A 15162-nucleotide genomic window follows, 5' to 3' on the forward strand; every position below is an offset into this window, starting at 1 on the left:
TCTCCCAGAGACCAACTCTGAAGGAAAAATCCTGTCATATCTGCATGTGCCAGCAGAGGGCGGGACATCCCTGCAGGTGGGAACAAAGTTGGCTCACCAGCTAGGGGTCTTCCCTTGGTCCATCTCCATTACTGGGCCAGTTCTGCAGACTTCCCCTTATGCACCCACACCCCCTGATGAGATGCCCCCACCTGAGGAGGTTGCACAGAGTCCTGGGCCTGAACATCTGGCCGGGGCTGTTCTAGGGGCCATAGACTTGGAAGATCTTCTGTCCTGGAGATCCACCTGCAGGCTACAGGTCTCCTCTGGAAAACGTGCTCCAGAGAAAATTTAGGGAATGAGACAGATATGGGAAAACCCTCCCCCATCTTCCCAATCCTGTCTAAACTTTCCAAAGAGTGCCATACAGCATTCTAGACCCCACACTGGGGGTCTTAAGTAGCATTGCTAGATAAAATACAGGACATCCAATTCAATTTGAATTTCAGATTTAAAAAAAGAATAGTTTGGGGCACCTGGGTGGCTCAGTCACCGACTTCAGCTCGGTGTCATGATCTCACAGTTCGTGGGTTCAAGCCGAGCATCAGGCTCTGTGCTGACAGCTCAGAGCCTGGAGCCTGCTTTAGATTCTGTGTCTCCCTCTCTCTCTGCCCCTCCCCCACTCTGTCTCTCTTTTTCAAAAAAATGAATAAACGTTAAAAAAAATTTTTTTTTAATAATTTGTTTAGTATAGTTATGTCCCAAATATTGCATGGGACATACTTATATTTTACAAATCATTTTTTTATCTGAAATTCAAATTGAATTGGGTGTCCTATGTTTTTACTTGCTAAATTTGTACCACCCAGCTCTCCTGAGATTCCTAGAATATTCTACCCTGGTGCAGACCAAAAGTAGAAGTTTTTTCTCCTTTCCCCCAGCCCCATCTCCCCCAAAACTCTAGATAGGAGCTGCTTTATTGGTCCTGCTCTAATCTAAACCCCTCACTTCAGAAAGGGCCCAGGTACTGTGGGCAAGGTGTGCCCTTCACACTTCCATTTCCTGGGCCTCATTTGATCCTGTTAATAGAACAGGCAGGCCTGCGCTTAACAGAGTAGGAAACAGAGACACAAGGAGAGAACAAACAGGTTCTGACAGATGCGGGACATTGATACTGATGGAAAGAGATAGAGAGACTGCATGTACCTCCTGACATCACAGCTGGGCCCAGGGTCTCCTGCCCCCTACCTCAAGCACAGAGAACCAAGATACCCATAGAGAGCACAGCACGTGCCATGTTCTCCAGCCGGCCAGGACTCTGGCAGCCCCCGCCAACAGGACACCTGGGCCCTGTCAGCCGGCCTCAGCAGCGGCCTCAGCGGCAGCCACGCTTTCCTGTGCAGCCGCTGCAGCGTGTAGGATGCTGATAACGGGAACAATGCGGCAGAGGAAAAGTGGCAGGAGTGGGACAATGAGCCGGCCATGGGGACTCTCCCAGGCCAGGCGGGATCAAGGAAGGATCTGCAGGTCCCAGGGGCCCAGCTGGAGACTGCTGTATGGCGGGGTGGTTAGGGGGGTGCCCAGTGCCCTAGGAAGGAAGACTGGGGGCAGCTGTCCCTCCTCGGGGCAGCCCTGGCATTGCTCCAACCCCCAGGAGACCCCTCTCTCTTTGTGGGTGGGCCAGGTGCAGATAAGGAATCATTAACTCCAGACTACCCCAGGGAGAAGGGCAAGCATCGTCCAGCTGGAACAAGGAGAGAGAGGCTCCCAGGATGACCACAGCTCTGATGACTAACTTACTCTCCGGCTCTCCTGCCTGTTTTATGCCCAGCAGCAGGGGCTCTTCAATACCCCCTAGCCCATGCAGAGAGGCTGGGTACACACACAGGACACCCAGACAGACCTGCCAATAGCTCAGGAAGACCAGCCACCAGGGACAGCAGACAGACATTTGCTGCGGGGCTGGCCGAACAAAGCAAGTTGTCTTGGTGGCTGAGTGCCTAAAGGTGCTGGCGAAGTCATCCTAAGAGCTGTTGCTGAGATGTCTCAAGTGCCACCATCACTTTGTCTATGGCTCATGGCATATGTGGTAGGTATGGAGCTAATGTGTATAGAATATATACTCGGATCTCCCCAGGCCAGAATTGGAGACCACAGGAGGCAGGCCCAGGAGATCAATAATGAGCTTTGAGAAATATTTGCCTCTTTCCTATACAAAATCTAGGCCACAGGTACTGAGGCTGTGTCATTGCTTAGTCCACCTTATACGGTAAAGGACTTACAGCAATCTGTTAGATGCAACAATATAACAGGATAGAAAGAAAACAAAGGAAGGGAGGTAAAATGGAGCCAGGACTGGGGCTAAGCCCCAATGGTGCTTGTGGCCAAAGGGAGCCCTGAATGCAGCAGTCCCCATGACCTGTCACAAGTTACCTTTTGAGAGGAGCAAAAACAAAACAAAATACCAGAATATTATTTCTGATACTAAAACCAAAGACCAATTCTTGCCCAAAGTCCTCATGGAGAGAGCTCAGAGCAAGGCAATGGACACCTTCCCCTGCATGGGGAGCTTACTTCTCAAAGCTTCTCTTGGTGTTGGGCAGGGATCAGTCAAGAAAGGCCCCACCTAAGCGGTTCAGTCAGTTGAATGTCCCACTCTTGGTTTCGGCCCAGCTCATGAGCTCATGAGCTCATGAGCTCATGACCCTTTGTGAGATCAAGCCCCATGATGGGCTCTGCACGGACAGTAAGGACCTGCTGGAAATTCTCTCTCTCCCTCTCTCTGACCCTCCCCCACTCTTGCTCTGTCTCTCTCAAAATAAAGGAACTTAAAGAAGGAAGGAAGGAAGGAAGGAAGGAAGGAAGGAAGGAAGGAAAAGAAAAGAAAAGAAAAGAAAAGAAAAGAAAAGAAAAGAAAAGAAAAGAAAAGAAAAGAAAAGAAAAGAAAAGAGGAAAGAAAGGCCCCAGAAAGGAGACCACTGTGGTATGGCCCATGTATCCAGCTATCTGCTGTTTCTGTTTAATTTTAAGGCAAGGGTTCAGGGGCAAATTTTAGTGTATCGAGAGAAGTGGATGGATGTTTCTCCAGTCCCCAGCCAATCCTCAACTAACCCTGTTTGTCTCGGTGGAACTCTGGTTAGGGATTGGATCACATGGAGCAGGAGGTATTCCTCTCTGGCAACACACGCGAGGGCCCTTATATGTGTTCCTGGTTCTGTGCAGCCCTCTCTGCTAGCTGTGTGCCAGGGGTGAGGCTGTCACCCTCTTGTGAAAGAGGAGATGTTTGAGAGACCACTCTGCCCTCTCCACCCTGGAGGTCAGAAAGGCCAGCATGGCCAGATTGGGCCTGATCTAATGCAAGTTCTCCCTGGTCACGAGCAGGTGACCTGGCTTTTTCCCACCTAAGCTCAGCCCTCTCCCAGACCCTGTTCTGGCCACCACTTCAATCTGTATTTATAGATGAAACTCATTTAACCTTAGGTGTGTCATCTGTACAGGTAAAGGATAGCGCCTTGCTGGCAGGAGCCGGTGGACCTCTCGAGGGTCTCCACCTCTACGTCACCAGGATGCTGAGCAGCCATGGACTGCACTGACCAGAGACATGTGTGTCAGGCCCCAGGTATAGACTTGGAGGTGAGTCATGGATCCCAAACACCAAGCTACATCAGTTTAGAAAGTTTCTAGCACATTCTCCAGGTTGGAGCCAGGATACTTTTGCACATGCTCCCATCTAGTCCAGCTGGGCCAGCTGCCTGTCTCTGGTTACCCCCAGCGAGTTTGGGGGCCACACAGGGTCAGCTCCTGGCAATTCCCCCACCCACACAATCAAGGGCAGCCACTGGAGCTCTCTATTATGGACTGTTTTGTCAGCACTTGGCATGCAATCAACAGAGGTGACACCAATTACTTGTGTCACAGCTTCTGGGGAAGACGGAGATGTATGAAATCCAGCACAGGAGCCATCCATCAAGGCCTGAGAGGGGGCCGAGGGTCTGTCACCATGACAGGAAGTTGAGGGAAGCCAGAGTCTCTCAGGACAGCTGGTTGGCAAAGTGCATTCTATCATCAGAATTGACACCCCAGCAGTGGAGCGGAGCCCAGTGTGAGGCACTGGGCCTTTCAGAGCCAGGCATCTGGGCCAGAGTGCCCACCCCTCCCCCACCCACCTGTATTTGGTCAAGCTGGGCCCTCCCTGCCTGATAAACCTCTGAACTTTTGACTATTTGTCCCCTGCCCTGGAATCTCCCCTACCCCAACTCCCAAATCCTCAAGTTAAAACCCTGCTCTTTCTTCAAAGCACTGATCAAACGCAAACTCTCTTGTGAAACCTTCCCAAATTTATGCTCCTCCAGTTTGAATGTGCTCTCTCTCCATGGGCTGATCTGCGGTAGCTTTCAAGTCTTCTCAAGACAATTTCCCACCCACCAGGGTAGTAAGTAATCTATGAAATATTTACTATGGCATGTCCACATTTATTACACCACTTCATTCTCTCAAACACTTAGTCAGCTAGGTGTTGGGCCTATTTTGATACAATGGTAAACTGAGGCTCAGAGACATTGATAACTTGCCCCAAATCACACTGTTGGTAAGCAGAGTGTGGCAGCTGAACACTCTGTAGGTACAAAGGAATGTACGACAGTGGAGGTCTGTGAGCAGAGGCTTCAAGGGCTACTGATGTGCCATTGGAGACCCTGAACCAGAGGGAGGCTGAGAAGGCAAAGCCAGCCTCAGGAGGGCACTGGGCTTTAAGGAATGCCTGCCAGCAGAGAGAGAAGCCAAACCATATTTGTTGATTGTGGGGCTCAGGCTCCTCTCTGGCTGCTGGGCCCCTGCTGCACGTCACCCCTGCAGAGTCAACCTAGGATGGTACTCATAGGCCTAGGGAATGTGAGTCTGTCTTGCAAAGCATGATGTCTTCAGGCTCTCTGAAACCCCCCACTGGCTATCACAACCTGAGGCTCTCGCCACGTGAGATCTTTTACCAGAGGATTTCTCCAGTCCTCCTGTTCATTCTTCCATATCAGTTTCCCCCACCATCAAACAGGTAAAGCAGACTTTGCCTTTCTTCTTCACTGGGTTGTTCTGAGGGTCAAAGGAAACCAGGCTGTGCTTTGTAAAATGCACAGTGCCACTCACATGTGAGGTGTGGGCTGGGGGATTACTACTATCTGCTTTGTGCAATTGCTGGGGACAGGAACAGAACTCTGAGCTATGGAGAACTTTATTGTCCTAGCCAAGGTTGGAAACATTTGAGGCTGGTGGATCCCAGGACCTAACCCAGGACTACCCAAGAGATTTTACAGAACCACCAGCATGTGGCTCTGGGTCTGGATGGGAAATTCAGGGAGGTGACTCAGCCCCATAGTTCAGAGCTGGAAGGGACTCTAGGAATGTCGTAGATGAGGAAACAGGCCCAGAAGAGTGAAAGGGCTGACCTGAGGTCACCCAGCTCAAGAAAGGAGAGCTGAGGCTCAGACTCCTTCCCCCTTCCCCACACTGCCAGGACAGTCCCCCTTCTTCCTAGGAGGCAACAGTTAGCTAGCCCAGACTTCAGTGTAGATCTTGCATCCAAAAAACCACTTAACTGTGGCAGCTTTAGAAGCTGCTCAGTCCACGTGGCCTTCAAAGAATTCATGGAGAGTGGCATGTGACTATTCCCCAGTCTGTCTTTTCTAACTTCTGCTTCCCAGCTGAGGAAGCTGAGGTCAAATATAGGTGACTGGGCCAATGTCTGGCACTCAGGCCTGGGAGGAGACTCCCCTGGCTCTCTGCCTCATTGTCACCATATCCCTGTGCTGTCCCATGTCACAGGCCACTAGTCAGCTGGCCTACCTTCTTGCTTACTAATTTTCCTTTGATCCTCATTCTTGATTGGCTTGATACCATAGGTTACCCTCAAATTATAAAACACGTGTAATGCACCCAAATCTTAGAGCCTGGCCAGCTAGACTGGGAGCTCCCAGCTGCCTCCTGCAGAGCACAGGCACACCAGGGACTAGAAAGTGCAGCCATCAGCATTTTTCTTATTTAAAGTGACACTGTTGCATTAATTAATTAAACCTCCTTAGCCTCTGAGAGAGAGAGAGAGAGAGAGACCACAGTTATTCCTACTTAAAGTTGTGGGTGAGGGGCAGGTAGGCAAGCTCCATCCTATCCATTAAAAGGGGAAGTGGAAGCAGAAATGTAGGGTCCCAAGAAAGGGACCTAAAAGCCTCCCCTTTGGTCATCCCTCCACAGGCCTGAATAGAACCACAATGGCTAATGGTAAATCTGCAAAGGTTTCACACTCCCATCCTTCCAGGCTCAGCAGGCTGTGGGGGAGGGGCTTCAGAGCTGCAGCAGAAAGTACTGGAAAGGGAGGGGAAAAAAAACAGCCTAGAAAATGCGAATCGGCTCAGGGAGCGGCATAATGGGAAGATTTCAGCGTGATGTATGGTGCTGGGGATGTTATTAATGGTTTGCTGATTTTTACCTTTAAAACCTTTGGGCAGATTATTTATTATGTCCTTGGCGTGTCTATGATCTATGGAGGGGGCACTAATCTGCGAGCACGGGCCCCCATGTCCCTGCTCCTCTACAGCTTCTAATTAGGCTGGGATGCTGCCCTCCCTGCCTGCCACCCTCTCCGCCCACATGAGCAGAGGAGGCAGCCCTGACTCTGAGGCTCAGGTTCAGGCTGTGGAGCAAACTCAGGCCTGCAAATCAGGGAACCCCATTTCTTGGCCTGATTCTGCTTTGACTTGCTGTGTGACCTAGGGCCAAACCAATACCTCTCTGGACTTCTGTGCTCTTATCTTTCAAACCAGGCCACTGGGCTACATGAGCTCCAGTGACACACGGGTATAGAATGCAGAGCCAAGAGGTGGTAGGTGCATGGCTCTCCTGGTCTGAAAGACTCATGCTTCTGTGACACAGAGAATAGGAAACCAGCAGCACTTTCCAAAAGTTCACTGTTAACTGCCCCTAGAAGCCAAGTGTCTCTGGGTAAAACTGGCAGTCATCCTTTCTTGTTCTGGCTCCCCTGTTGTGACAGGTAACCACAAGGAGGTCTTGACAAATCCTGGCTCCCATAGCTAGGAAGGGATGGCTGGGCCCTCCAAGCACATGGGTGTCCCGAGTCATTCTTCTTGTTAGGTATGGAGCCAGGACTAGAAGTTAGGTGCAGCAGGAAGGCCATCTTTATGGTCAGAGTACATGGCCTCAGGCAGAAACACCTGGAATAGAGAAGACCACAGTCCCCATGGTGGCCTGGCCCCCATGCCCCAGGAACCCAGGGGTCCTGCTCATCCTGGCTTCTCTCTGTCGTGTCACCATCTACTCCCCAGCACAACATTATCCCTCACCTCTCTTATATTCCCAGTCACTCCTTCCTGGATCTGTGGTGTGGGGCCCTGGTGGCTGGGTGGTCTTTGAGCCAGGGCCAGCCTTGAGCTGCCAGATGGGCTGGCTCAAGCCTGGTCCTCCTTGAAGCATGAGGAGAGACTGCTTCCCATTGGCCAAAGCTCCATCCTATTTCTTTGAAAGTGCCTGAGGAGGTTCAAAATATCCACGCCCATCCTCCTCCATTGTAATGAGTCTCTTTTGTCTTCCAGAACTGCCGTCTCTCAGGTCACACTGGCCTGGGAGTCATCAGAGCCCCCTCCTCTCTCAGCTCCTTCTCTGCCCTATACCCACTACCCACAGAGCACCCCACACACATACCACATGACTCCCTATGGTTCTTCCTAATTGCTGTCACCCCCATCCTCCAGTCCCCTGATCCCCAGTCTCAGCTCATGGGCTCACTTACCCCATCCTGGCTCCAGTCCTTTCGGCCTAGAAGTACCTATCCCACCATTGCCATGAGTCAAACTAACACATGCAACCTGGCCTTTTTGGTGCCATAGTTGCTCTTGAGGCCATTCCTGTTGTACCTCCCAGTTTTCTCAATTACCATCTGGGTTTTCTGCTGTTGCTGCCCCAGTGGCCACACAGAGTAGAAACACTGCTCTGTTATTCCACACTTAGACGTTAAGAGGGCAGCACTGCTAATCGATAAACCCCAGGGAGGGGCCACACAGTCAGGTGCAAGGAGGGGGCACATCAGGCGCACCAGTTTCATCTCTGCATCCTCAGCAGCTGGCACATGGCCTGGCATGAATCAGCTGCTCAACACATGTTGGGTGAAAGAACTAACAAATGTCAATCATCCTGGTGTGTAGTGTGCTCTAAAATGCTGGTGTAAGTAATGCAGGAAAATTCCATCATAATGAGTCTTTGTGATGCTGTTGTGACATCCGGTTGCAATGAACCCATTGGCAGAAAATCATAACCTCCATCTGCAAGACCAGGATGAACCAGACACCATCTACTTTCATAGTAGGGGCAAAGAAAGGAGCCCTAAGCCCAGGAGGGAATAAAGTCATTTTATCCTGTAGATGTTTTAGCTCCTTACCCCTATCCTTTAAACTCAGAACTTTTTACGGGTTTATTCAGGTATGCATTTGGGAAGTTCAGGTGTGCTTGGAAGGCTGAGGTCAAAGAGGGGAAAAAGGATAATTGCTCCTTGATCACAAAACAAAGGAGCTATAAAGCATTTTCTTTACCCCTGGGTCCCCAACATTTTCTGGAGCTGCCTGTCTTGTCAGAACCTGTCTCCCATAGGGCAAGAAAAAGCTCACCATGCTGGGGCAGAATAAAAGAGGATGTGGGGCTTAGCCTTTTCCAAGAAAATGAATCACTTTTCAAGTCTTACCTTTCCCATCATTCCATCCATTGAACCCAATGGATGAGTATCTGTCCCTGGGTTTGTCCTTTCCCGGAACAACTATGATTGATGGAGCATTGAAAGGTCACCCAGTTCATCCCTTTGCCTTGAGGCAGGGTGCTCCCAAGCCAGTCTGGAATGTTAGCAGTGATCTCATTCTTTATGGGATAGAGTGGGAAGAGTCAGAAGTCAAGAGAGGGATGTTCATCCACTCTTAGCGCCGCCCCCCCCCCCATGCTTCTGATGAAGCCACTGTGCTCGTGGACTTCAGTCTCCATAACTGTAAAATGCAGCAATAATAATACCTGTGGCAGTCAATGTGAGTCTACCCATCTTTGTGAGGGACTGGCCCACATGTTGCAAGACGTTCAGCATCCTGGCCCTGCACCCTAAACTTCACTAGTGTCCCCAGTCATTGTCACTAACAAAAGCATTCAGTGCTTTTCCAAGGCTATCCACCTTTGGAAAACCATAGGTTCCCTGTTCCTTATCAGGGACAGGCCTGATGAATGGGGCTGTCAGGGAGGCTATGAGGAGCGTGAGCCCTAGGGTTGGGAGACATCAGCTGGGACAAGATGAGACAACCTGGAAGGTTTAGCCCAGCAGACCAAGGCAGGACTACAACATGGCCAGAGGTGCAGCTCAGCAGAGTGTGGCCATGCTGGCCTGCCTCCATACTGAGGCTGCAAGGAAAGATGGTGGAGCTTGAAGCCCAGCCTAGGGGATGTGAGGCAAGAGGATGCTCAGAGCATGGAGTTCAGAGCTGGACTGTGTGGAAGAGGGAGCCCACGCTTGAGAGATTCAGATTTGAGTTCAAATCACAACTCCCACATCTACCAGCTATATGTCCTTGGCAACTCACCTCTGAACCCATTTTTTCATCCACAAAGTGGCAATACAACAGCCTTGTAGGGTTGTGGCAAGGATTAAAGGTGAGAATGTACATAAAAACCTCTTCCTGATACACATTAGGAGTGCACTAAGAGATCCCAGATTATTTGGGGAGAGGGGGAAGTTGTACCTCCAGAAGCAACGTAGACCCTCCATCAAAAGGTGCCCCAGACAGAGCTGAATTCCCAAGGCAAGGACTCAAGCGTAGCTGAAAGACAGCAGTCCAGTTACCAGAATGCAGACCTAGAGCAGACCCAATTAATCCAAGGGCTGCTTCAGTGCCTCTGCGAAAATGTCAGGGCTGTCCAGCAGCTGAGGGATTCAAGTCGCCTCCACTATGGGGCTGTATACATGACCATACTCTCTCTGTTCACTCATGCTTGACTCCAGAGACCCTGACTATTCACCATTCACCATTCACTATTCACCATTCAAACCCATATCTGACTTCTCTGTTCCTTTTCTCCTGTCATCACCTCCACCTGGAATGCCCTTCTCTTCACCTCTCTACACTACAGCTCATCCCTCAAGATCCAGAACAAGTGTCAGTGTCCTTCTGGTGCTTTTCTGGACAGCCCAGCTGGAAAGGACGCTTGCTCATGTCAAGTGTCCATAATATTTTACCCACATGGGGTTCTCCTCCAACTGCACTGTGACAGCCTCTATTTTAGGGGAAGCTCCCTCACCCTTCAAATAAAAACGCCTTAGGTTGTTTTTCTTTGACCAAATAGATGACTCTGCTGAATAAAAAGAACAAAATGGTGGTGAAACAACTGAAGGTTTTTATTGACAACTTTTGGTTGAGTTGGCACCACCATGCTAATTGCTTTGTTTGTTCTCTCTGAACCATCTCAACAACTCCAGGAGGGGAGTACTATTATTTCCTCAATTTTCACATGAAGGAGGTTAAGTAAATGGTGACTGATGGTGGAGGTGATATGAGAGCCCCTCAGTCCACCACTAGAGCCTATACCACTAACCACTGTGCTCTGCCATTTCTCTGGTGCTGCTCTCCTTGCAAGGAGAGTCCAGACTAGGATGTGCTGTGGTCACAATCCTGGGAAAAGCAAATAAGAAGAAAATGGCCTTCTCCCAAAGCTTTAGCAAACTATTTTAGTAAAAGCATAAGATTTTTCCAAGTTGTTGACCAAAAGGCCTTTGATCTGTGATCTGTGGCATAATTTGTGAGCAGTCAGGAACATCATTCTGGGTGATGAGAGACTCTTGCCTAGTTATAACTGGAAGCAACATGGTGCCCTGTTAGATAGGGGATGGCGGCCATGGTGAGGATAAACTTGAGTGGAGCAAGGTGAGAAATGGGGACACCCTCTTTGGAGGCAAATGGTAGTAATGGTGAGGACTGAATAACCAGGCCTGGGGAGTTTTAATAGAATAAAGAGAGAGAACTTGATGGGATTAATAGAAGAAGAGATAAATCTAGTATGGATAATGGTTGTGCCATGGGCATGGTGGGGGAGAGATAGTCTAAGATGGATGGTAGTGGTACCATGGGCACAGTGGAGGAGAGATGTGTCTAGGATGGGTGGTGATAGTACCATGAGGGTGGTAGGGGAGATGTGAGTCTAGGATGGATGGTAGAGGTGTCATGGTGTGGCTGGGGAGAGAATTGTCTAGGATAGATGGATATGGTGCCAGGTCTGAGCATGTGGTGAAAGGAAAAAGCTGAGAAAGAGAGATGAGTTCTGCTCTGAATGTGTTGCTCCTGAGGAAAATGTAGGGGCTGGAAGCCCAGCGAAATACGGGGTTTGATGATTTGGAAGTCATCAGCCCAAAAGTTGGAGCAGAAACAGCAAAAGTGAGTGAGATCATCCAGGGAGATGAAGGGGGAAGAAGTCCAATGGACTTCTCCAGTTCACATGCAGGCCATGGAGAAAGCACCAGAGCTGGACTAGTGGGGGACCATGAGGATGAGACATTGTCATGAGCCAGGGGGGCATCATTAGGAGAGTGGGCCCTACCAGTCAGGAAGTTGATGACTAAAAGGTACTACATTGTTTGGAAAACAGGCCACTAGCTGTGATTTCAGGGTCAAGAGTGAGGTGCTAGACAGTGAGTTGAGATGGGAGGGGGGTATAGATGAAAGTGGGGGAGGAATAGCAGCTGGAGCTATGGTGACGCTCCTGACCTGTGGGGGCTTTGATCAGTCTTCTCATCAACAAACTTGACACCTTGGGTTATGATCACCTCCAAACCAAATCTAAAAATTTAAAACCCAGGAGGCTCTGGGATAGGACTCGGTAGACCCAATGAGGAATGAAGGCACAGGTAAGGGTGTTATAAGTGCCTCTGGGGTGAGCATGTGGAAGCAATGGGAGAGTGGAGCCTCCAGAGGAGGAGCATCAGGAGGCAGTCACCCTCTCCCCCTAGATGCTGGGGCTCAACACAAATGCTGGGAATGGTTGCTGCACAGAGGTTTGGAGACCCGAGGCTGATTACCTTGGGAAGCCAGGTCTGGGTGGCTCTAGTGGAAGTCACAAAACAAGTGTGGGTCACTTGGCCTGGGGTAGTGAGAAGGCATGAACTTGGGGACCTTTGCTGCCCAGGTCTGCGTCTGCCCCAGGTGAGGACTGTTGACAATCAGGGGGCCACGGGCTGCCAGCTGTGCCTCTGGATCCTGGGGATGGGTGGGACGACCAGCAGAGGGAGATTTCTCTTTACCCACCCTAATTACTTCTCCAGTGAGGGAGGCAGACAAAGGTTGCTGTGACTTACCCACACTGTCCCCTGGGCAGACTACATAATGAGAGAGAAAGTGTGTGGGGGTGGGCTGGGGAGCTGGTAAGGCTGGGGAGAGGTGCTCAGCCTCTCTGAGGAAACCCAGTTCTGATGGGATGGCCAGACCACAGAATGTAAGAGTCAACTCAGTGGGAGTGGTGGGAGGCGGGTATGTGGGGTTTCTTCCAGGGGTTTGTTAAAATGCATATTCCTGAATCCCACCTCAGACACACTGAATCAGAGTTTTCTGAGTAAAACTGTCCATTTTAATGAAGCTCTCTAGGTGGAATCCCTGGTCTATGATTTCTTTGGAAATCTTTCAGGATGTGTCCCTTTCCAAGCTGCACTTGCCTGGAGAGTTTTGCAGAGGAAGATCAGGTTACTTCTCCCCTGAACACCTTAGAAGGGTCCTTCTGGACATATAGCCTGGGTCTCAGGTACACACTCAGATGCATGGAATTAGGGAGCAGAAGGTGGGTGGGTGGGCCTGCAGGTGACATGAGCACAGGTCTGGGTGACAAGGGAGTGGGCTTGCTGCTTGTCACCTTCCTCTGCAGGGCCTCTCTCAGCTCTGGGAAAGAGGAGTCTGAAGTGAGATATGGCATCTGGTCTCAGCATGGCCACTTATCCTGCTGTGTGATTTAGGCAATTCCCTTTTTCAGGTTTTCTCACCTGGAAAAAGGAAGTTGGACTAAATCAGTGATGAGCCACCTGACTGAACATTGTATATATCTGAGAGCTTGACAACATAGCAGTGCTAGAGCTCTAGCCAAGACTGATAAAGTCAGAATATCTGGGCAAAGGACCTGGACATGGAGGTCTTTGGCTCCCAGCCACTGAAAGGCTGTCTTTTGAGCTGGAGCCTCTGATCCCCATCAGTTAGCCACAAGGATAGAAAGGAGAGTTTGGTTTCTTTTTACTATTGCTCACTTGTCTCTCCAACTTACTTCAAGGAGAAATCCCTAGATGGAAATGTTTGCATTACCACTGAGACTATAAGGACTTTGGCATCACTTTGAGTGATGAATGAATCAAGTTTGGAATCAGGGATTTGGACTAAGACTACAGGAATGCCAACATTTTCCCAAGGTGCTAAATGTCAGAGGCCTGAGCCAGGCTGTGCAATACGGTTGTTATAGAGAAGGGGTAGGGAGGAAGAGACACAAATATCCCCACTTTAGGTGATGGCCCTGAATTCTTTATCTCCAAGTCAGAAGAAAACACAGAGTTTTCCATTAACAGCAATTTTTTAAATGTAAAGGGCAGAAATATTTGGGAGCTTAAAGCAGATGAGGTTGTAACTAAAAGGAAAATCCCATGGAGAGATAACTTTCCAGTTTAACTCTTAGCTTTATGAAACCAGCTTATCTCTAGCTCCTGATATCTATATATACGCACAACATTCCTAAGGACATAATGCAATCAGTTGAGCAAATCAATCCCATCTAATTTACTTTTCTAAGTCTTAACTATTTTGCAGTAAGTTCATCCAACAAAGTGTTGATCACCTTTAGTTGAGTTATTTATTTATAGGGTCTGAATCGAAATGAAGAAAGTATGATACAATGGAAAAAAGACAGGGACTTTAGACTCTGAAACATCTGTGTTTAAATCTTGGCTTTTCCCCTAACTAGCTGTGTGAGCTTAGAGAAGTTTTAAGCCTTCTCTGCGCTGGTTACCTCATTTGTGAAAAGAGGATGACAGTGTGGTCTTGCCTACTTCACAGACATGTTGGAAAGAATATACGGGGTCACACATGTCTAATATGGTAACCGACACATAATAGGCACTGAAAATGTAGCAATGCTAATGAAAATATTGATATTTTCCCAACATGAGAGTGTAACAAAGTTTCATATGCTATCTCATTTACTTCTTAACAATGCAGTGAGGAAAACATTACTTTCACAGATGTTGAAACTGAGGTGCCATCCCTGGGACTAGAGCCTATATAGGTCATAGAACTCCAAGTCCTGTGCTCCTTCCATTGCATTCTGGTGATTAGAGACAGACAATGACACTTCAATGAAGTTCCAGGTCAGTGAATGCCAGGATGGCTGTCTCTCATTTGGGGAGGTCAGATTAGGAATCAGAAAGGTTGGAACATCTCTTAGGGGATGACTGGGGACCTCAAGTCACAGAAAGAGGTGCATGATGTATGCGTCATGTCAACTAATAGCAACAAGTTCCAGACAACCTTGCATATCACCATATTTAAACTAAGCTCACAATACAATCTGTTCCACTGAGGGCTCCTGGCTAGGACACCAGTGCATGTAGGTGTGTGTGTATGTATATATATTTCTAATGTAAAAACTTCAAAGAATCATCTTCACAGAAAATTTTACAACACATCAAATTTTATTAAGAATATCTCCAGCACTCAGAAGCAGAATAGATGACTACAGGTGTGAGGACACAGCCCATACCCAACATTCACTTATTTTTTATTTTTTTACTTATTTTTAAAAATTGTTTACTTTAGAGAGAGAAAGTGAGTGGGGAAGGGGCTGAGAGAGAGGGAGAGAGAATCGTAAACAGACTCCATGCTGCCAGCACAGAGCCTGATGCAGGGCTTGATCCCATGAACCATGAGATCATGACCTGAGCCAAAATCAAGAGTTGGATGCTCAACCTACTGAGCCACCCAGGCACCCCTTTTACTTATTTTTATTTTTTATTATTTTTGTTATTAATATTTACATTTAAACAACCAGGGGGAAGTTCCATTTTAGTAATTCTGAATACACAAAATGGTCCTGTATGAGTGGAACACTGATGAAAACCAGTCAAAGAAAGTCTGCCTC

This window comes from Lynx canadensis, chromosome B1 (genome assembly GCF_007474595.2).
Source record: "Lynx canadensis isolate LIC74 chromosome B1, mLynCan4.pri.v2, whole genome shotgun sequence".
NCBI classification, from domain to species: Eukaryota; Metazoa; Chordata; class Mammalia; order Carnivora; family Felidae; genus Lynx; species Lynx canadensis.